Source organism: Lygodium microphyllum, chromosome 28, assembly GCF_053477565.2.
Source record: "Lygodium microphyllum isolate KBCC chromosome 28, Lygodium_microphyllum_v1.1.10, whole genome shotgun sequence".
Classification (NCBI taxonomy): Eukaryota; Viridiplantae; Streptophyta; class Polypodiopsida; order Schizaeales; family Lygodiaceae; genus Lygodium; species Lygodium microphyllum.
Window position 1 is genome coordinate 63,079,338 of NC_141162.1, and position 23,416 is coordinate 63,102,753.

A 23,416-nucleotide genomic window follows, 5' to 3' on the forward strand; every position below is an offset into this window, starting at 1 on the left:
AGCTTTAGTAGTCCACACATCAGAGTGGATTAATTCCAATGGTTTCTTACTCTCTTGAACATGTCTAGGAAATGGTTTCCTTGCCTGTTTTCCAAATTGACAGGCTTCACATACGTTATGCATTTTTGCAACCTTGAATTTAGGCAATCCTGCAACAATATTTTGGGCCTGCATTGATTTAAGTTGTTGTACATTAATATGACCAATGCGTTTATGCCAGATATCAATATCTGCAACTACACCGGTCCCATGTGCAAACATTGCTACACTCAATTCAGGCATGTCTGCATCCAATGTAAACATTCTGCCCTTCTTCTTTCCTTTTGCTATCAAACGACCTTTATTTTTCATATCCTCAACAAAGCATCCATGAGGATTAAATCTGACTTGCAAGCCCTGCTCAACCATTTGACCAACAGAAACCAGGTTCTTGGTGATATTCGGGACATGAAATACATCCGATAGGTATTTCTTTTTCCCATCCTGCATAGACAAAGGAATTTTTCCAATTTGCACAATAGGATGTACAGTATCATCACTAGTCTCCACAAATCCTAGTTTTTCCATTTTCCTTGCATCCTGTATCCATTCTGCATGACCTATCATGTGGTTTGATGCACCTGAGTCAACATACCACACTTCGTTGCTTTCTTCTGCACTTGTCACAGAATTGTTCATGTGCTGCACCATAAACAAATGCTCATTTCTGTGATCACCCTGTCTACTAGAAGATGCATAATTCCCTTGTTGCAATTTTCCATTCATGATGTCATTCTGCTTTTTATAGCAGACTTTAGCCATATGACCCATTTTACCACAGTAGTAGCATTCAACATTGTTGTTTGCATTTTGGCCTCTTTGCCATCCACCACGACCTCTTTGGCTCCCCCTGCCTCTAGAGTTACCACGTCCTCCTCCATAGGACTGGTTTTCTTGAGTTTGCTGCATATTCTGATTTCTACCACGGCCTCCAGATCGGCCTCCTCTACCTTTGCCTCTACCTCTTCCAGCATTTGAGTAGAAGACAGTTTCCTTTGAGGTTCCTCCTGAAGAAGATGCACCACCATTTCTCTGCTCCTCAAAAATTAGAAGAGCAATCAACTCCTCAAAATCAGGAAATCTTTCACGGACGGAAATGGATATTCGGAATTGTGCATAATCCTTTCCTAGACCATTCAAGGTCACAGAAACTAAATCATCATCTTCAACTGGAGATCCAATGGAAGCAAGTGCATCTGCAATCTTCTTCACCTTCATGTGGTAGTCATTGATGCTCATACTTTCTCTTTGCACATTGTGCAACTCTTACTTGAGCTGCATTTTCCTGGCTTGTGTATTTGTGCTATACATTTTTGACAAAGTATCCCATACCTCCTTTGGCGTGCTTGCATCCTGAATATGCACAATCATAGAGTCTGAAATACTGATAGATAGCCAGTACATAACTTTTCTGACTCTCTCATGCCATCCTTTAAATGCCTGCATTTGTTGTTGATTGGGAACATCAGGAAGAACTGGTTCTTCTTCATTTCCTACAACAAATTTCCAATATCCTTTTTCCATAAGGAAAATTGTCATTCTAAACTTCCATGCTTGGAAGTTGTTCTTGTCAAGCTTTTCAGTGACAATCTGTGAAAGAGAATCAGACGCCATTACAGAACACTGCAAAAAATTCTGTCACTGTAAAAAACACAGCTTCAGCCTCACAAGGGCAAATCAGCAAAACTGACGAAAGTGGTATTTGACTACACAGTCACTTCCTAGTGACGATTTTGCATCAACATGCAACAAGGATGATTCTGTACCTCCCAATGTCTCTGCGCACATGCATACAATGCAATTTCTATGGTAACTTTTCACCGACCTGTAGAACAGTGGTTGCATAGCAAAAAACAGGGCCTTTTCTTGAGTGCTTGCGAAAAACTTCCGCCTCCAAAATAGTCCCCGAAATGGCCTCAAATAAAAAAAACCGCGAAGGGCGTCTCAATCTGAGACAATGCACTCTTGCACTTTTCGGCTGTGCTACCTGCAGAGACTTGCTCCCAAAATAGAAAAATGAAAGCAACACTAGTCCTCTTACCAGAACACCGCGAACTTGGTTTGCTTTCTTGAGCTCCTTACCATGAACAAGGCTCTGGTACCATGTCAAGATTGTGGGAGAGATGGAAGGAGTCTCACTTGTAGCTTTCTCGCTTGCACAATAAGGGAATACACACAAAGGTGGAGGCTGAAAATAATTTTTCTCTTCTTAGTTGTGTAAGCCAAAAGAACTCTAGTACATAGAAATAGAAGAACCCTATATATGGGTCTCAAACCAAACTCAACTAACTAAGGTGGCATACTAACTGAGCCACAAACTAGAATAGATAAGGATAGCTGTCATCTAGCTATTATTCATGGGTGGTGTACCAACCGCATCTGCAACTAACAAGTCGGTGACATAAATGCACAATGGTCACCCTGACATATCACGAGTGGAGGTCGATATCCCAACACCACTGCCCCAGATGTAGGCCGAACAATCCCCAGGCCAAGGGAGTAGAAGCTCAAAGAAACACACAAGGTGTAACAATGCCGGTTGTGCAAGCCCCCAACAGACGCTTAGGCACCAGGTGCTCAAAGGCAGAAAGGGCAACTCGAGACAAAAAATAATTCGATGCATTGTTTAAAAGCATTTTGGAAACGGTTGCAGCCAGAGACTACACCATTCAGGTCCCGGCCGACGTCTTCCCCGCCTAACCTCACAGGAGCCCCTCACCAGCAGAGCCTCAGTCGCTTGACCACCTGGACTCACCCCGCCTCGTGCAAATCGAGTAGCCCCTATGATATACAAGCAACTTAACAAGCCATCATGCCATAACTTTTTGCCTTTTGATGATTAAAGGGGCAGGCTCCCCACTTGTACACACTTCCCTTACCCATCGCTAATATTTGCCACGTCTTTAACAAGAACTGGAATAGGCATCGCAATCAGCATTATAGGATTTTGAAAAAGTTATATCTTGACATGATTGCATTTGTTTGTTGTGCTTGACGCATGCGACTTGCATATACTCTCATGAAGTGACAAGTGGATGTAAGATGACACAGGTCTTCATGCAAACGTGTTCAATGCCCAAGTCACCGCAAGACCACCAACCTCATAAAGAACCGCGAAAAAACCACGCTACCGAATGCGAAAAATCACCCTTGCGAGTGCCACATCGCACGAACCAAAGCATAGTCATGGGCTACGCTCTCTTCTTGGGTCAAGCTCTATAGTGGGCTCACGATGGTTGTTACCTCAATTGTACCAACATCGCGTGTTGCAAAGAGGTTTGCAATATCTCAAGTGTATCTCCCCATCTCAACAATTGCTTCTCTAACAACGAGGCTAGGGCACAATCATCACTGTAATATCCATTTCTTGAGCCTTCGAAGCTTGACATTTCCCAACCCATTGAAAGGCTAATAGCCTCAACATATTGCAATGGTTGTAATAGGCAAGTAAAAAAAACAAACAAAAAAAAAGAAAGAAAGAAAAAAGCATAAGAAAAAGAAACAAAAAAGAAAAGAAAAAAAGAAAAAAAAAGGAAAAAAAGAATGATCATAGCACAGCACCTAGGGGTCCTCAAATTAGGTGCATCCAGTGACCTTGGTCAGCTGGCTCCGTCACTAGTCCCCTAGCCCCCTAGCATCACCCACAATAGTTCAGGCCACATCAAGGGCAGGACATACCTAGGGAGTTTGTCTCGCCTATGGTTAGATCTGTCACCCTGACCCATTCATATGATTCCCTCTTGCACTCTACCTTAATACCATTGCAATCAATTGTGGTAAGCACTGCACGAATGGCCATGAAAAGTACACTACCAGCTACTATCGATAGTGGAGTGTCCCTGTGTTCAATTATGTTAGTCGTGCAGTCACAATGCAAAGGATGTCGCATACACCTTCATACTTCTTCTCAACATGGACAACTTTGCTTCATCCACACATCGTTATGAGAAACCAGCCCGCGGTCTTCTAACTATATAATATCTAAGTATGCACGAGCACTCACATAATATCTGCACCAAAATATATACACAGTTTGGGTCCTCAAGTGCAGGATGATGCTCTCAGCTTGCTTAGAGTCGCGACTTGTCTCCCAAACTAATTAAACTATGTCTTGTGCATGATAGAGAAGACTAGCACTACCCCTAGGGCGAGACCACTTAGGAGAGGTTTCAATTGCAAGTATTAAAGACTCCAAAAAAAGTGTCATTCACTCTTCATCGACACTCAGCTATGAATTCCTATCCTTTATCATCTTGCAAGCCCGCCAAGAATCGTCATGTGCAGAATCCCCAACAAACTGTCACTTGTACTCCATCAGTGCAATCCCCACAAAGAACAACCCTACCACCAACTCCAATAGCCCTACCACCAGCCACCTAGGCCCCCAACGACCTTCCTCCCCACCACTACCAACACTCCTCCATCGCAACCACACAGACGTCCTTGCCACCCACGTCTTCGGTGCATGCTAAAGCCTGCTACCTACGACGGTGAGTGCCATGGGACTGGCACTCATCTAGGAGGGGGGTAATGTTAACCCTCAGACAAACAAGGTGGAAAATCTAGAAAAGATAAAGCAGAAGACAAAGGCCAAGGCAAAGTGAAATGGAAGACAAAGACACACAAGGAGAAGAGTCCTAAATAAGGGAGAAAGGCACACAAGGAAAAGCGCAAGTCACTACTTTTGTAAAAGAGTGCAAGCGCATCATGATTTAATTTAAGGAGCGCCGGGCTCTCTGCAATTTGTAAATATAGATGGGCGGTGGAAAGGAAGCTAGGAAGGACAATGGGAAAAGGAGCCTAGGCTATGGCCAGCCATATAAAAAAGGGGATGACTGTCCAAAAGGGATTTAAGGTTTTGTATATAAAGTTGAAAAGTGAATGAGAAGCTCATTCTTGTGTGTGGCAAAAAGTGGCTCTCCTCTTCTTCTTCTTCTTCTTCTTGTTCTTGCTTGCTTGAGCTTGTGCTTGAGAGAGGGAGTGTAAGAGTGTGAGGGAGTGAGTGTGTGAGGGTGAGGGACTGGGGAGGAGAAGCTCTCCATCTTCTCCTCTCTTCTTCTCTTCTCTTCTCTTCTCTTGTCTTGCTCGTGGCGATGGAGCTTGGAGCGTGGAGCTTGAGGATGGAGCTTGCACTTAGATCGTGGAGCTACCGAAGCATGCGGGAGAGGAGGTAACTCGATCGGCATGGAGATAAGCTCACTACACCTGTAGATTTGGATGGTGCGTTGGCTATGTGAGAGGTAGCCATTAGTGCTCGGCTTGAAACGCTTGAAATAATAAGCGGTCCGAGGGTCTTGGCAGTTGAGCAAAAGCTCCCACACATACCTCCCTTTCCAAAATTCAAAGCAAGAGGCAATCCCGTTTCTTGTGCATGGATCTTGCCATCTTTCCAAAAGATGAGCTGTCATTCCAAGGCCTCCTAATAGGTATCCTAATCCTTTCTCTCATGCTGCAAACTATCACACCACATACATATTTTTCCTAGCTTAGGGGCTACTATCCATCCCCTTTCCTCTTGTCCTTTTTCATCCAATTTTGCGACCTTCAATTGAAGATCTTGCATGCCTTTGACTAATTTATCTAATACATCTTCCCTAATAGTGGGAACAATAGCGGGTACAGCAATAGGGTTAGCCACAGAAGTGGGTGGCTTACTGGATACATCAACTTTTTTTCCTGTAATAGTGGGCAAGTTAGAGACATGCAATCTTTCTATTCTTCTATGTTTTTTCACAAGTGCAGTAATAGCTTCCTTAACAAGTCTCCACTCTGTTTTAAGACCTGTCTCTGTAGTCTGATCCTCTAGCAAATCATCAAGCTTCTCTTGAAACTCAGGATCTGCTGCTTGTAGAAACAATTCAATTTTTTAACTTACAAGAGCTTGATGTTCTGCAAGATCTAATTGCTCAAATCGACTTTCAAATTCTCTTAACAATTCTGTAGCCACAAGACCCTTATTGGGTTGTAAAACCCACTCCTGAAAAAGTCTTAAGCTGGTGTCTTCAATGTAAAATTCTTCCTTGAGTGTCTTCTTGAAAGCTACCTAGGTAGCATCCTGTATGTACAATTCAATAATTCGTGCTTTCAGTTCATGTACAATGATCTGAACAAAATACTGGCTCCATGCAAGTTGAGCCACCTCGAAGAATTCAATCTTTTGAGCACAGGTATATACATATGTAGATACATTCCTGCCATTGAACAACTTCATCTCATGCTCAATTGCTTGCAGAGCATTCATCACAATAGTTTTTGTTTGAGCAGAAGCGTGCATCACCTATTGTTGTTCTTGTACTTGCATAAGCATATTCATATTCTGCACTAGCTACTACAAAACATCACTGGAAATTGTATTTGAAGGTTTCTTTCCTTTTGGCGACCTTTCACGTCAGGTTCACCAATGTTGGAGGGGTTTTTGTCGAAAGGTCGTATCCACCGGGGATTAGAGATAGAAGGAAGTAGAGATAGGAGATGGAAGAGAAGAAAAAGAATAGATAAGAGGTAAACACGATAAATACAAAGCACAATGAATCAAATCAATATGTATTGATAGAACCTGAAATCCCTTGTTTGGCACTACTCAGAAGCAATCTCTAAGCATTAGATCTCCTGGGGCTCCCTCGTAGACCAAAACCGTGTATCAAACAACAACTTCCTCTCTGCTGCTCGGAACCCAAATCTGATGGTTCCATTGGCTGGGGGGTAAAACCCTAGGACACATGGTCAAAAGTCTCCTAGATCACTCCTTCTTGTTCTCTTAGTTCAAAGTGTTGTTTACTGCATGTCAATTGCGATCGCAACGCGCGCGATTTTGCCCATCTTTCTTTTTCATGAAACATCCAAAAACTGGCTTAAAAAGCCACTTACTTTTTGCATGCCACCCTATTCTAGAAATTTCCCTAGATTTTTAGGATATTTATAATAAACAATATCAAAAATACAAGAAATGGTCTAAAATTGTCCAAAAATCTAGTATTTTTGAACCATCCATGACACTAGAACTAGTACTAATGACTCAAATGACATTGACTCTCTAGATCAATAAGAAAGTTGGATAATGATACACTCCAGAGTTTTTCACATTGTGTCTGCATAGTGGCACGACAATGGGCCTCATATTGATGTGTTTTAGTGAAATACTTAATATGGAGGAGATAAATATTTTTGGGAACCTCAAGAAACTAAATTTCTTTACTTTGATTATTGATGGTCACTATATTCTCCTCCAAGGTCTAGTAAATCTAAAACATCATGATTGTGTGCTAGTATTCATGTTGTTATTAAATTCTACAAGAGTTTATTTCTATAGATTTAATATCTCAAGAAATTGACTATTTCTTCACACTAATTATTGATGGATATCCTGCTCCAAGGTCTAATCTATCTAAAACATCATGATTGTGTGCTAGTATTGATATTGTTACTACAGTCTATAAGAGTTTATTTCTATAGATCAAACATCTCAAGGAAAAACACTTATAACTAGTGAAAATGTTTCTCTCTAATTTGTCATCTTAAGGGTTGCCATGCTAACCACTAGTACCATACACATGCACACTATTAATTATAGTTCACATTGGTCTTTGTAGTTTTAATAAGGCGCCACACATACAATACATTAATAAATATTACAATATGTAGCCAAATAATGAAAAAGAAACTTTATAAAGACTTGAACTTTGAAGCATAGCCTAGCCTATGTCAATGCTTATTAGTGATAGTTCATATTGGCCTAAATATTAATATTTGTGATAGTTCACATTGGCCTAATGTAGCATGACATAGCATAAATGTAGCATAGCTATGAGTATCAAGGGCTTATCTCTGACATAGAACAACCCATAGTCTACAGTGGACTTAACATACCTCATGATGCGTCTAACTGCATCCAAGTGCGACTTTCTCGGCTTTTGCATAGTCACTGCAACCATATCCTCATCTTCTACCTGTGAGCCAACAGATGCGAGCTGATCTGCTAAGGTTTTAATCTCCGTGACATAGTCCTGTATGGATCTGTTCTTCCTCTCTATGTTGTTGAATTTTTGCTTCAGTTGTATCTTCCTGGCACTCGTAGTTGTGCCATAGTACCTGACCAATATGTTCCATGCATCTGCTGGGGATTTACAGTTCATGATCTGCATCACCATAGCATCCGAGATACATAATGACAGCCAATGTAAAACTCTGCGAGCTCTTTCCGTCCAAGCTCGATGCGCTCGTCTTTGATCAGTGGTAGGATTCCTATCTGGAACTTCAGGTTCAGCCTCAATACCTGTCACTAAGTCCCAGTATCCTTTGCCTATCAGAAAGTTCTCCATGCAGAACTTCCATATTGCATAATTGTTACTATCAAGCTTTTCTCCCACAATCTGGGTTACATTATCAGTTCTATCAGCATTTGCCATGTTGCAGACCTTGCCTGGCTACCTGCAAACCAAGATCTTCTTAACAGCTCAACTTTAGTCCGGAACTGTTTATGACAGTTTTCTGCAATTAATTGCAGAAAAAAACCAGTAAATTTCAGTCAAATATCAGCCCAAACAAAGTCACAATCGGTTGATCCAACTCATAAAGACAACTGCCAATACATATGCCTGATGTTCGGTTCAGATTTAACTCCTGCAGACCCACTGCCAGGGTACAAAAGCATGCAGTCCAAACCTGTAAACTGCAATTACAGCAGCCTTAACTCTACCTGGATACACATAATGCATGTTCCAAAACTGCTTAGTTGACTGCGGGTACATGTGTCAAGCCATGCATAGGCATAGAACCTCAAAATAGTATATAACCAGCATATATGAATATTGTAAATAAATTCCCAGATTTCAAATAGCCAATGCACTGCCAACAGGGATTAATTTCAATCCCAAATCTCCATAAACCATTTGCATTACTTCTGTTTCCAATGCTCAAGCATTCAACAGTCATAGACCGAGTCTTCAAGTACCTGTGGAACAAACCCAGCCAACTAGTTCTTCAGAAATAACCAATTTGTGCATTATGTCTGCAAATTTTTTCAAATTTTCAGCCTATCACAGGCTCTCAGATCAGGCCATTTCAAGCTCCAAGTTTATGTCAAAATACCCAAGAAGTATGACATGTCTTCTACCAAGCATCAAGTGCTACATCCAAGTTCAATGTACATGCCAAAGAGCATCCAAATATGCAGACTTCCCAAGTGTACAATGTCACTGTAAGTTCACTGACAGTTCAGCCCTGTGTATTCAGATCTATACACCTCTATTACAGCTCCCACATGAGCTCCCACAAGAGCAATAGTAAGATAGACCCTTCAAGAACCTTCCTTGGTATGCATCCAAGCTCTATGCCACGTGACAAGTACTATACTCCTTGAATCTCAGCCGATGAGAACAGCCTGTTCATAGGCACAGTCCACACAGACTGTTCAGAGTACATTCAGATCAGATTTGCCCACTTGTTGATACTCAACGGAGATTTGGTGAATCTCCAGACAAGCTACACTCCTCGTGATGCTCAATAGAGCCTTGGTAAGCAGTCCATGTGCTGAATCTCAGCCATGGAGTTCAGCCTGGAAACAGGCGCAAACACGCTGGCTGGACAGATCTGTGCTGCTGCACATCTTGCTCATTATCATGACAATGATGCACTCATTGATGCTCAATTAGTCCTTGGAAGACTTCTCAGCAAGCCACAACCCTTCTTCAAGCCATGAGACTCCAATGCTTCACAGTACATACCTCTAGTGTGACCTTTGATGGAAATGACAGTCAATCCTCTTCTTTTTCCAGCTCTTTAGTTCACTCTTCAAGTCTTCTTATTGAGTGCATTCCATCAATGAGCCCATTCATGGCTCTGATACCATGTTCAAATTCAAAGAGGCAGATAGATGACAGACAGAGTGAAGCAACTAGCTTCCTCTCTCACACTCCATTATTCATACCACACTCAATAGTGAAAGATACAACCTACGGTCATAAGACCATTCACACCAAAGGCACCGACTTATTTAACGTATCTAACTACTATGGCTAGACTAGCTGTGTCCAGCTCATGTCGGTCAACACACACTAAATGAGCTTGATATTCTAACACTTAAGGACCCCAAACCCAAGTTTGCTAACTTAAGCTCAAGCAAAGATACAATACCACAAAATAGAGAACCAATGCACGAGAAAGGAATGAACTTGTGAAAGGAATATATAAAAAACATTGAATTGGCCTTTAGAGAAGTGGCCAAAAGTAACAAAAAGTAAAGGAGAGTCATATGAATCAAGAGAATGGCCCAACAACCACTAGTGAAAAAAAATGTCTATGCTCCTCTTGAAGAGAAAGAAGATGATCTGGTGGAGCTCTACTCAAAGACATACTATGGTTACTATCTCTAGGAAACTAAAAATTATCTCCTAGAATGTAAGGGTTTTTGGTCAAAGGGAAAAGATATGCATGCAAAAGGTTGTTGGCTAGGAAGAAACCAAATTTAGGGGCCATTTAAGAGGTCATCAAACTTTGTGAATATAACATATAGAGTAGAGAATTCAACAACTACAAGTGTTTCTTAGCCCCAACAAGCAAAGGTAGAGGTGGTACTATTATTGTAGTAAAAGAAGAACTAAGGCCTAGACTAATTCAGAGAGGTAAGAGTAGGGCAATGGTAGTGGTGGAAATTTTAAACCACCAAGAAATTGACTAGAGAGTTTACAAGGAAGTGGAAGCAATAGAAAGCTTTGGAAGCCTAGAAAAAGTGGAGGAATGAAAACCTAGACAAGGAAGGCTACTTAGATTTCCCACTAGACTATTGGAAGTTGTATGAAACATGAGTTCTTAGTTAATATTTTCCCTATCGATCATGCTCCAATGCAATCACCAATGATTCCTATCATTGTAACGTCTAGTTTTTTTAGTTCTTGGTATCTCCCCAATCTTTCTTGTAATCTTGAAATCGATCTTGAAGTTCTAGTAGTTCTTTCCCTTGCAATCCTAGACCTCCAAATGTTTTGTAGTAATTGTGGTCTTCATAAGTGCCAAATGTCTTGAAACCTTGTAATGCTAAGCTTGTTATGTAAGTTTGAGATGTCTTGTCGTCTATCATTTAAGAGTGAGTACCACCTAGCCCATTTATCCCATCTATCCTATTTAGAGTATCTATCTTGTTTATCCTATTTATCCTACTTATCCTATCTATCTTATCGTTTTCCTATCATTTGGGTTGGAAATAGGCCCTTCCAATAATATGCTCATAAGAACAAACTCTTAGCTATGGGAGAATAATGTATGAAGTCATCAATGATGTCAATATGTACTTTCCTTGCAACTTGTAATGGCCTATAAACAAGGTTGTGGGCCTCACTTTGTAACATAGTTGTATGAGAGGTAGAGATGTGAGCTAGTGCATCAGTCTTACTACTCTAGCTTGATAGAGAGATCATCCATTGTATCTTCTCTAGTCATTACATGATTTTCATGTACCATATCTCTTCATTTCAATCTAGTTGCATATCATGTCAGTTATGACAATTTCATTTCTTTCCACCATAACTGTAACTAGTGTTAATGTGGTTTAGTTCAATGAGGATCCATGTTTCCAACATTGAACATGTGGTCTTTTTAGTTAACACCCTAAGTAATGCAAGCATTTATTATTTATAAAATATCACTAAATTGTACCCAAATATACCCTTTTTCTTTTTCATGAGGACTTTGTTTCAATTTCTCCAAATATTCTTCATCACCATAGCTCAGATGATGTTTCAAATCTAAGGTTTCTTCATCTATCTTTTCTCTATCTCCAAGTATGGCTTCCCTCATCTTGATTGCCTCATTCAATCTAGATTTGTTAATCCATTCTTTCATATATCTCTAGATAATTCTAGTGTCCTTGCAATGCCAAAAGATGTGGATCAATATTTCTATGTGAACAACATAGAAGGCATAATATGGGCTATAGTTCTTGTACTTAGCCGTGGTTAGCTTTCTAACAACCACTTTCCAAAGAAGTAGGTGCATTTTTTAACTTAGAGTTGCCCATCATGTGTTGATCATCCTTCGATGCCATGTGTGGGCCATCACTTGTGGGTATTGACTTCTCCACTCCCTAGCTACTTTGGATGCTATGCCCCTTGTAGGCCAACACAGGTCCCTTTGCTTGTTGAGTTTGTAGATTGGTTTGCCCTTATGGTTGACTAGACATTGGATGCCCCAACCAACCCAACTTTAGCCTTCTTTAGCTAGATGTCCTTCTTCCAACTACTTCCTCTTGCATCAATGTAGACTCTTGCCTATTGAGGTCAAACTTTGAGTTTATCTCCTCCATTTCCATAATCTTTCTTGTTCTTGAGATATTGTGCATTTATGGACTTCATTGAGCCTAGCATTTTGAATGAATGAGAGGTAGGGAGTGATCAAAGTATTGTTGGATTAGAAAGAGATTTTGAAAGATTTTTTATCCACTGGAAAGCATCATCAAGTGAGAGAAATGAGAGAAAATAAGATTTTGTGAAGCTTGGCTATGACTACTCTATTGGATAGTGTCTAAGAGTAATTTGACTGTACATAATAGGAGAGAAACTTCCTAGAGTCCTCTTATGTCAACTCAAGTGTTTACCGCAGCATAGAGGATCGAAAAATGGAGCAGAGGAGAGGGAAAATGGAAGAAGGAGATAACTGAAAGGGCACAGGACAAAGGAAGGAAAATGCACCCCGGATGGAGGTCAGACCCTGAAAAATTTGAATGACGACCTCTCGAAAAGGCATTAATGTCGCCTCGAGAAAAGAAAAGAGTAAAAGCGCATCATTAATTGTAAAAGCACTCCCGAATCCTTGTAAAAGAGTGTCGAGCTCACTCCTGTGCAAATTGTATGCATTAGTTGGGAATGGGATAAGTTAGAACGGTGGGAAATAGGAAAAGAGGGCCTAGGCCGGCCATGTAAAAAGTGGGGATGACCGCCCAAAAATTAGGGCATGTATATAAAGTTCAAAAGTGAATGAGAAGCTCATTCTTGTGTGTGGCCAAAGCTTCTTCTTCTTCTCTTCTTGTTTCTTGCCTTCTTGCTTGTGCTTGAGTGAGGGATTGCGGGAGTGTGAGGGAGTGAGTGTGTGAGAGTGAGGGATCGTGGAGAAGAAGCTCCCCATCTTCTCTTCTTCTCTTCTCTTCTCTTCTCTTGCGCGGCTATGGAGGATGGAGCTTGATGGAGAGGGCTTGAGGTTGCTCGAGCTTGCCACAAGGATCGTGGAACTACCGGAGTGCAAGAGAGAGGAGAGAACTCGATCGAGCATCAAGGTAAGCTCACTACACCCGTAAGGTAGGCATTGTGTGCCGGCTATATGAGAGGTAGCCATGGCCGCTCGGCTTGAAATGCTTGAGCAATAAGCGGTCTGTAGGTCTCAAGGTAGAGCTCCATAGCTCCCCTCCATTTTGGTTCCATTGCATAGAATTAGGATTTGCAGCCCAAATTGGTGCTCGAGATAGTTAGGAGATTTAGGAGGTTTTAATCCTTGGAGCAAGTAAGTATTTTGATTTGTTGTTGAATGTTAGAGTAGGACCATCCATCTCCATCTCTAGTTTTGATTTTGGTTGCATTAGGTTAAGATTAGGATAGGAAAAATAAGGAAAACAGAAGGGTTTTGTTGCTGCTAGAAATAGGGAAATAGGGGCACAGATTGAGATTTTTGGCTGGAAGAGTGTGGGGGATTAATTTTTGAGGTTACAACAGGCTGGGATGGGGCAATAAGAGGCCTAGAGAACAGGAAAGACCACATTTGACATTTTCCCTTGTGATGAGAGAGTGAGCTTGAGAGCTAGGGGGAGAGAGAGAGAGAGTTGCGGGGAGATCTTTGAGTGTCGATCCATTCGAGCGCCACATTGATTTTAGGTATGCCTGGCAGTTCCTTGTATTGTTTTGCACCTATTTGGAAGGTACGGAATGATTCCAAGGAGTAGGCGTTGACCTTGAAGCATCGCGCGAAACCCGTGGGCAATCGTCCACACTGTCAGACCAGTCCGTCTGATTTCTAGAATCGGACCATTCAATTTTGGGAGTCGGACCGTTCGATTGTGAGAAATCGACCATCCTGTCTGATCCGGTTCCTAGAATCGGACCACGGAGAGAATCGGACCCAGTCTCAAAATCAGACCACGTGTCCTAGTCCCAAAATCGGACCACTTGACCCATCGCAATAGTTGGACCCCCCGTCCGATTAGGGAAATCAGATCGAAGTAAAATCTGACCACCCTGCCTGAGTCTCAAAATCGGATCAACGGCGAAAGTCGAACCATTTTTCCTATTGTGAGAATCGGACCAGCCCATCCGACTCCCAGAGTCAGACCAACCTGTCCGACTCCCCGAGTCAGACCACTTCACCAGAACTTAAAATAGAGGGTTTTTAAACCTGCCCTACAGTCCTAGCCACCTTGTTGACATCTCTGACCCCTCGGGAAACCCAATTTAGCCCTAGAAGCCAGAGACTAGACAAGATAACCAAGGATTCACCCCGAACAGTTAGACACTGAGCAGATTAAATTTAGAAATTGACTTAACTTTCGGTGACCAACCAACTAACCCTGAATCAGAATAGAGAATGCAGCATGAACTTTTAGTACGACCTTAGATTAGCCAGAACCTACACTTAGAGCCATATCAGGCCACGAATGTGAGGGGAAGATGGGAGTTTGCATTGAGCATTTCTTGCATCTGCACCTCACTTTGATTTTATCACCAAAGGTGCACTACAAAAAAAAAGGGAGAAAAAAAGCATGTTTTTACACTAAGCACTAGAAAGCACGTCAATGAGTATGACTTGTTGACTAGGACGGTAGTTCAGGGCAGACCAGTAGATGAAGTGGTAGCAAACCTAGAAGAGGAAAGAAAGGCGATTAGAAAGGTGCTAGAGAGCATAATTGCCTATAACCACGACCAAAAGGCTAGAAAACTCCAACAAGATGTAGACATGTACAAGGCCCGGCATGTGCTAGCCTTGGTTGGTGTAGCCAAAGCAAGGCCAAATGCAGAGAGAGAACGAGTAGCAAAGGCCGACTTATCGTTGAGTGAACTCGTAGCCAAACAGCTCATGGACAATACATTCGTTGAGCAGAGCGCAATAGCCTTAGCCGCAACACTACTCTCGGGATTAGGGGTCATGCAGGGGGAAAAGAGGCAATCTAAAATCCCTATTGTAGCAAAGCAGCTAGACAAGTATGAACCTAGCAATGACCCATATAGCTTTGTGGAGTAATTTGAACAAGTGTGTGAAGCAAACGGTCTCACGGACCTTGCACAATGCTCCCAAGCTTTTAGTTTGTGCTTAGGTGATAAGGGGAGAATTTGGTACACTAGTCTAGATGCAGCTGAGCGCACGAACTTTGCCCACCATTTTAAGGACCTCTTTATCAAGAGATTCTCTGAGGCAGGGTACTCTGATAATCTCATCGTCCAATTGATGAATGCCAGTTAGAGGGAAAAGGAAGACGTAAGGGACTATGTCACTCATGTGCGTAGCCTCTTCAAGAGGCCTGCCAAGGAGCGGCCTAACAGGAAGGCTGTGTCTACCGTGTTTATAAATGGAATTCGAAGCAAGGAGCTCTACAAGGCTTTGGCTAGTAACTCCACTCTACACCGAGATGTGCTAGCTAGAGTCTTTGAAAAGGAAATAAGGGTGGATGATCAGCTTAGGGAGCGAAGCATGAGGAACACCAGTCGGGACAGTACAAGCCAAAGAGCTCCAGAGCGGACAACTTTAGGAGAGAGAGAGAACTCTAATATACGGGATAAGGGAAAGAGTGTTGACAAAGGCCAAGAGCTGGCTGAGGTAAGAATGGAGCTTGCACGATTGCAAGAATAAATGAGGAAGCATGTGCGGTCACATGTGCAGTGCATACACTATGGTGGTAACCACCTCCCAGCTGAGTGCCAAGATCCTAGATCTAGGCCGTGCGCAAATTGTGGTAGGTTCAGTCATGATGCATTACATTGCAGATTGCCAAGGATATTCCCATATGCACAGTAATACAACCCTCTATACTTAGGCAACAGGCCACCTAACCTCTTTGGCAAGGGAGCCTAGTTGGCGCTTCCAGTACCAAATGACGTAAGACCGGCCATTCCTAGGCTAGAGATGAACCCAACAGGCATACCCAGACCACCAAGGCCCTATGTAACCCATCCACCGAGTAATGCTCCTGTTTACTATGCGGAAGAACCTAGTGAAGAGGAGACCTATGTGAACCCATACATATCCTATGATGAGGAAGGCAATCCAGTCCTAATGGACTAACGACCAGTACCGGTAATGGTGCTAAGTAGAGGAAGAGGCAAAGGCTTTGGAGGACCAAGCCAAGATCCAATTTCATGCTAAACTTGCAATCATCTAGGCCATATTTCATCACACTGCCCAAAAAGGGAACATGCAAACAAGGACAAAGCTGACCTTCGATGCACCAAATGTGGAATCACACACCTATTTCCTGACTGTCCTAGACGGAAGCCATCAACTAGTTCTACCAACGTGCCTTCAGTACCCTTGGGGCTGTTTAGTGTGGAGACCTTTGGTAGTGAGGATATGCCCATCCCACTACATGTCATGACGCGAGCACAGACATAACAAACAAGCATCTCATTGCCTGGGCCAAGTAACCTAGATGTAGCCTCATTGGGAAAGAAAAGCTGGAGGGGAAGGAGAAAGAGAACGGACACAAAGATTACCCTTAAGACTGAGAAAGCTACAACGCTAGTGAGAAAGAGAGTCACTAATGCAGAGGCAGAGACCTCAGCTCCTAAGACAACAGAAATAGGGAGTGCCAAGGTAGGGGAATACCCCCACCCCAGACGGCAACTCGAGGCTATAGCCAAAGTCAAGGAGTGGGTCAAGGATGCCCAGGAACACCCTAAGGATGTAGAGCCAATACTGGAAGACCAAATTGAAGACCTCTCTAGTGTGGGTACACCCATTTCACCATCGCGACCTCAATCAAGGAATGCACCCACACCACATGAAATGCCACAGAGGCAAGACCAGGTAGAAGCATGTCAGCAAGCTGACCAAGACATATGGCCAAAGAGTGCTGGACCAAGGAAGAAGGCAACCACCCAACAACCTCCTTACCACTTTAGTAACCACTCCAGTAATAGTGAGCCTAGGAGATCTGCTTCGGCAACACCCTTCCTTATGGCAAGAATTAAAGTATTGGGTGGAGGGAAAAGGGGAGCATACTACCGTTGACTTGCAAGAGTAGGACGCAGTCACGCAGATTCCTAGCCTAACGCTACACTCAGTTCCAAGGTCACTGCACGTCAATTCTTTCTGGGAAGGCACTGAGATGCATGCAGTCTTACCTATCTTAGCCTTGAAGGATGTAACATGAAAATGAATCATAGACACAGGCACCGGTGTCAGTGTCTTGAGCCATGCAGTTCTACAGGCATGGAGAAACCCACCTATGGAAACATCTAGGTTCAATGTCACATTGGCCAACGGAATGAAGGTCAGACCATTTGGGGTCCTAAAGAAATGGCCAATGAAGGTCACAAGGATGCAGTTTTCCATGAACTTCATTGTCATGAAGGGAGTGGACTACGACATACTGTTGGGCCGACCCTGGATGAGGAACGTGTGAGTTATTGAAGATTGGGGTAACAATCTCATCTTCTTGGGTAATAGAATAGAAGTGGTAAGGGTTGAGATGGATACTTGGAAGATTACCCCAGCCGATCTTGATGCTATCTCAACCATGCTAAAAAGTGATGTACAGGCAAGCAAACCCTATGGATCACTGACCAGGTACATCCCTTGCCTTGAGGACGAGTGGGATTGGATGCATGTCTTGGCAACCGTTGAACTACCATTCTCAGATGAAGAAGAGCTATATAGGCAAGCTGCTAAATGCCCAAGCATGCTAGCAAGGGAGCCCATCGTGCCACCCTGCATGATGGTAGGAGGTTCACATAACCCCGGGAAACCAGTCTCATTCCATATCCCTACCAACAAGCTCGAGCTTCAGGGAATCATAGAGTACCTGACCGATAAACTACTGAAGGGCAACATGGCTGCCAATCTAAAACCCCTAAGTGACTTTTGGCTAAGCCTGAGTGAAAATGAACCACAATTCATGATCTTAACCTGTTATACAATTGGGCCTTAGTCACTGACAAAAAGAGATTGGAGAGGAAAGCCTGGGGGATGACGAGTAGTCAAAGGGGCAAGACTCTGATGATGAGGAGCACGAGGACTGCCGCTCTATTGGGGATGAGAGTGAAGAAGAGTTAGACATGATAGAATATGACACTGAAGGGAGAGTGATCGAACATATCAAGGTAGACTCTAGGCCTAGAAGGGAAAGGGCAGGCTAGAATGAAAGAGGAGTCATGCAGATGGAGTGCGATAGGTCCTAGTTGGAGCACATAGGAGCCATGGATTACGAGCAGGCAGGAGTGGCGCAACCATTGGTAGTTCCAGTGCTTAAGACGGATACACCTACTGAATTACGACCCCCTGGCAAAACCCCTTCCTCATGCGAGGGATGTGAGTTTAACTCGGAGTCAGAAGTCAGTACAGAGAGTGATCCTAAAATACCCCAACCCTCTAAGGTCAGACACACCAAAGGGGAATTGCCAGTCCACCTAAGGCGCGGACGGCTAAAGGAGGAGGCTAGGAAGTGAACTAAGGACTTAGAATTAGAGAGGCAAAAGAAGCCACAGGATCTACCCAAACGCTTCACAAAGTTTAAGAAGGGTGATAGAGTGGTGATTTTTCTAGGAGCAAAGAGACAAGGGCAAACTAGTGAGCCAATTGAGGGACCTGCCAAGGTCAAGGAAGTCAACTTGGTAGGGGAAGGCAAGAAGCCTCTCCCTGTGTTAATTGCTGATGACTTGACCAAGGATGAGGAGGCTAAACTTGTCGCTCTCCTACGAGAGTATGTCGATGTGTTTGCTTGGTCCTTGGAGGAACTTAAAGGAGTCGATCTTAGGGTTGTGACCCATAATATCCCAATGGTTCCAGATGCGGTGCCAATGAAGCAACGACCTTACCCTATGAATCCCAAACACGCCCATGCAGTAAAGGAGGAAATCGATAATATATGAAATTGAGCATACGGATTGGGTATCACCTATAGTGATCATTATGAAAAAGAATGGTCAAATTCAAGTGTGCGTGAATTACAAGAAAGTTAATGCCACTACGAAGAGGGAAAAATACCCCTTACCGTATACCGAGCACATGTTGGAGAGGGTAGCAGGCAAAGGAGCCTACAACTTCCTATATGGCTTCTCTGGCTATAATCAAGTGCAAGTGCACCCTGACGATAGGCATAAGATTGCTTTCGCCATGGAGTGGGGTGTGTTCACCTACATTGTTATGCCCTTTGGGCTAATGAATGTGCCTGTGACCTTCCAACGATTAATGTGCATCATCTTCAAGGATATGCTTAGACCCGAGCTAGAGGTGTTCGTAGACGACTTATGCGTACACTCTAGTTGGGCCGAACACTTAGAAAAGTTGAGAACTGGCTTTGAATGGTGTCAGTTATACAACCTCTCGTTGAACCCCTTAAAGTGCCAGTTTTGGGTGAAGCACGATGTATCCTAGGGCATGTAGTGTCAAGGAATGGCATTGCCACCAACTTCTCAAAAGTCAGGGTCATTGTCGACCTACCACCACCCATTAACTACAAGTGTGTTTAGTGTTTCTTAGGCCATACGGGATACTATCGATGCTTTGTACTGAATTACGCACTGATTGCTAGACCATTGTACAAGTTGCTAATCGTATTCGACTGGACTGAGGAATGCCAGCATGCATATGAAGAATTGAAGAAGGCTCCCGCCACTGCACCAATCTTATGAGCCCCAGATTGGAGCATAACATTCCATGTACACATAGATGCCTCTAAGTTTGCTATTGGAGCTGTTCTATGCTAGCCTGGTGAACATAACCTAGATAACCCTGTGAGTTTTGCCAACATGCAGCTCACCAAAACAAAGACGAACTATTCCACTACAGAAAGGGAAGGGTTAGCCATGGTGTTTGCTGTAAATAAATTTAGGCATTATCTGTTGGCCACACCCTTCGTCTTTTTTGTTGACCATCAAGCCTTGCTTTATCTTGTGAACAAGCCGTGCGCTATAGGTCGCATAGCGAGATGGTTACTTCTCTTGTTGGAATTTGATTTTTCTATGGTTGTACGTAAGGGAAAGCAGCACTATATGGCTGATCACATGTCCCGCATACCCACAGGAGAAGCTGTTGGACAAGGCATACCTGACGACCTACTGGACGCTCATCTCTTTGGCCTGTCTAGTGAAAGAGACTTATTTAGGGCTGATCTGACACCATATTGGGCCGATGATGTAGTTCAAGTGATAGAGAACGGTCTACTTGAGAGACCTATCAAGAAAGCTAGGCTAAGGAGACTTATCTTAAAAATCCAGCCGTACCAATTGATCGTCGGCCAATTCTATAGGTTAGGACAAGACAGTTTGTTGTGTAGATATGTGTGTGAGCACGAGATGCATGGTGTATTGAGAGAAGCGCATGGCAGGATAGCTGGAGGACACTTTAGTGGGGATACAACAGCCTGTAAGGTGCTACAATCCCAACTATGGTGGCCCATCCTATTCCGTGATGTTGTTAAGTTTGTCAAACAGACGCCCTTTAGGCTAACTTATGGAATGGAGGCCATTCTACCCTTAGAGTTCGTTGTCCCTAGCTTAAGGATAGCAGCTCAGGAGCATTGGGAGGGAAGAGAGTCTTGGACCAATCGCTTAGTGGAGTTAGAGTGTCTCACAGAGACTCGACTCTTAGCCACCCACACTTTGATTTGTGAGAAGCCACGATGAAAGATGTGGTTTGACAAGCATGTCAAACAGCGCAACTTTGATTAGGGGGACCTCGTTCTACTATACTCTATGAAGGGTCACAACCAGAAAATGAAATTTTGAGGACTAGGACCTTTTCAAGTACGTACAATTAGTAGAACAGGCAATGTTGAGTTGGAGACGCTCGAAGGTGAGGGAATAGGCTTCTTCAATGGCAGTCACATGAAAAAGTACTATCCTCATTCCCATCCGTTGCATGAGCCACCTATGCTTGAAGCCCCTGTCAACGTCTGCGTAGCCACAATTACCGAACTGACAGATCAAGATGAAGAAGCAGTAGCACCCGCCTACCTACGAATCACGATCACTGTAGAATGGACGTATTATTTTGATGCCTTGATCGACGAAGGTGCCGACTATAATATCTTGATGCATGACCATTTGACATGCATTGGTCAACCTAAATTGCAGCCTACAAATGCTAAACTCAGCCCATTTGGGGGCAACACTTACTCACTCTTAGGAAAATGCAAAGTGGTCATCTCTATCGAGTCTGAAAGTGTACCAGTCTTCTTTTATGTATTGCCAAACACTAAAGGAGCCGGTAATAAGTCACTACTAGGTCGCACTTTTAAAAAGCAGACTAACTGCAATGTGGACTATAACCTAGATCGCATCCACCTTGCTATAGGCAATGTGCGCATAGTGACTACTTTCAACAAGGGTTATCTTGAGCCTTCTACAATTGTAGAGCCACTGATAGAGACCCCTAAGGCCACCCCCATGACCAAGCCTAGGGAGAAGGGCAGTGATATCTCACCCCACGCTCAAACTGCTAGAACCAAGCCTACCAAGGCCATTCATAAGGCCAAAAGTCCACGCTCATATGGGTGCCAAAATGACAAGGGTCATCTCCACTGTGTAAGCAGAAATGTGCTTCTAAACGCAAAAACTATTAGTCACAACCTAAGAGGTAGCTCAGATGCTATCGACATAGGCGTACTACCACACCGCGATGGATCCCCAAAGATCTCTTGCGAGCACAAGGATACTATGAGGGCAACCCCTAGATATGGGTGCCTAAGAGTGGACATTCAAGAGGCTCAACTCTAAGCAACCGCACTCCAACTAGAGAGGCTTGCACATACGGAGCACAAACTGCAAAGAAAGCTGGACCAGCACCGGTTGTGATTAATGAATCCCAACACATTTATCATCCCAAGCTAGATGCCCCATCATCATCCCAGTCAGAGGAGTTGCGCACCCCCATGCCGGTGCAGATAGAATGCAGCACACCTCCTATGCCACTGGAGCCCCCTGCAGCATCTCAAAGTGCTCTTGAGTGCAAAGTCCCATTTGTGACACCATCAATGGAGTCACCATTGTCCAGCCCAATGGCACCACCACCACCACCAGGTCTTAGGCCTTCGCATGAAAGACGATCTTTCCTTTCAGTGGCCAAGGATCTTGCTGAGACCTTGGGAGATGATGTAGTGACATGCATCAAGGAGTTAGACAACACCTTCACCACATTCGCTAGGAGTTATGAGAGGCTTGACTTAGGACTTCTTGATAAACCCCTTGCTTCTGATGTTCGTGCGTTGCCATGCACTTGGGAAGACTACGAGTTTATGACCGTCAAATTCCCCAAAATTGCCGCCGAATTAATTGCTAATGGAGAAATCTCAAAGGAGCAAGCCGTTCTCAGAAGACTAATTACCTCTTATCGCAAGCCTGCTCGCTCTACACTTGAACAAGAACTAGAGGAGCTCACGCAGCTGGCCAGCTCTGCTTCTTTGTTCTTACAACTGTGGTATGCCTTGCACCTCCAATGGGAGAAAAAAGGCTGTCGTATCATGGCCAATGCCGAGAAAAGAAGGGCAATTAAAACAATTGAACACAACCCTACTTATGTGGCACCTCTTTCATTTAGGATTTTGGCCATTACGCACAACATACACTTAGATGACCACGTGTTGGCCCACCCTTACATTGACCAATTCCTCATGGAAGAGGAGTTGCACGTTGCTAGTTGTCTCAACTCCGAGGACATCTTTCATGATGTCTTGACCTATATCACTAAGCTTCCATACAACCATGCGAACTTGATCGTCATGCCTAGCTTGAATATAACCAACCTCTATACTTGGCTGTTGACCAAGTAACTCGACCCACAAAGTCCATGTGAGCCCTCCTTCTTCCCTTGCTAATCCTAGGAAGGATTCCCTTAAAACTTAAGGAAAGAGCGGGGGGGGGGGGGGGGGGGGGGGAGCAAAGTGAGAGCCAAGTAATGTAGCAAGATGTATAATAGATGAAAATGATCAACTAAATTCAAATAGAAAAGAATGCAAGGAGGAAATAGATGTTGCTTTGAATTATTTCCAAGTTTCATGCCTCTGAATTAGCACGGCAAATTGTCACACACATTCTTTCTTGGCTTTTTGTTAGTGATGAGTCAATTCATAACGCTAATGTTGGCATGGCGTGATGATAGGCACCTACCATGGCAGGACAGAGTAAACTCCCATTCACTGAAGAGGAGCTGATAAAGTATGGAATCAACGTTGAGACATGTGGATTTAGTCAGT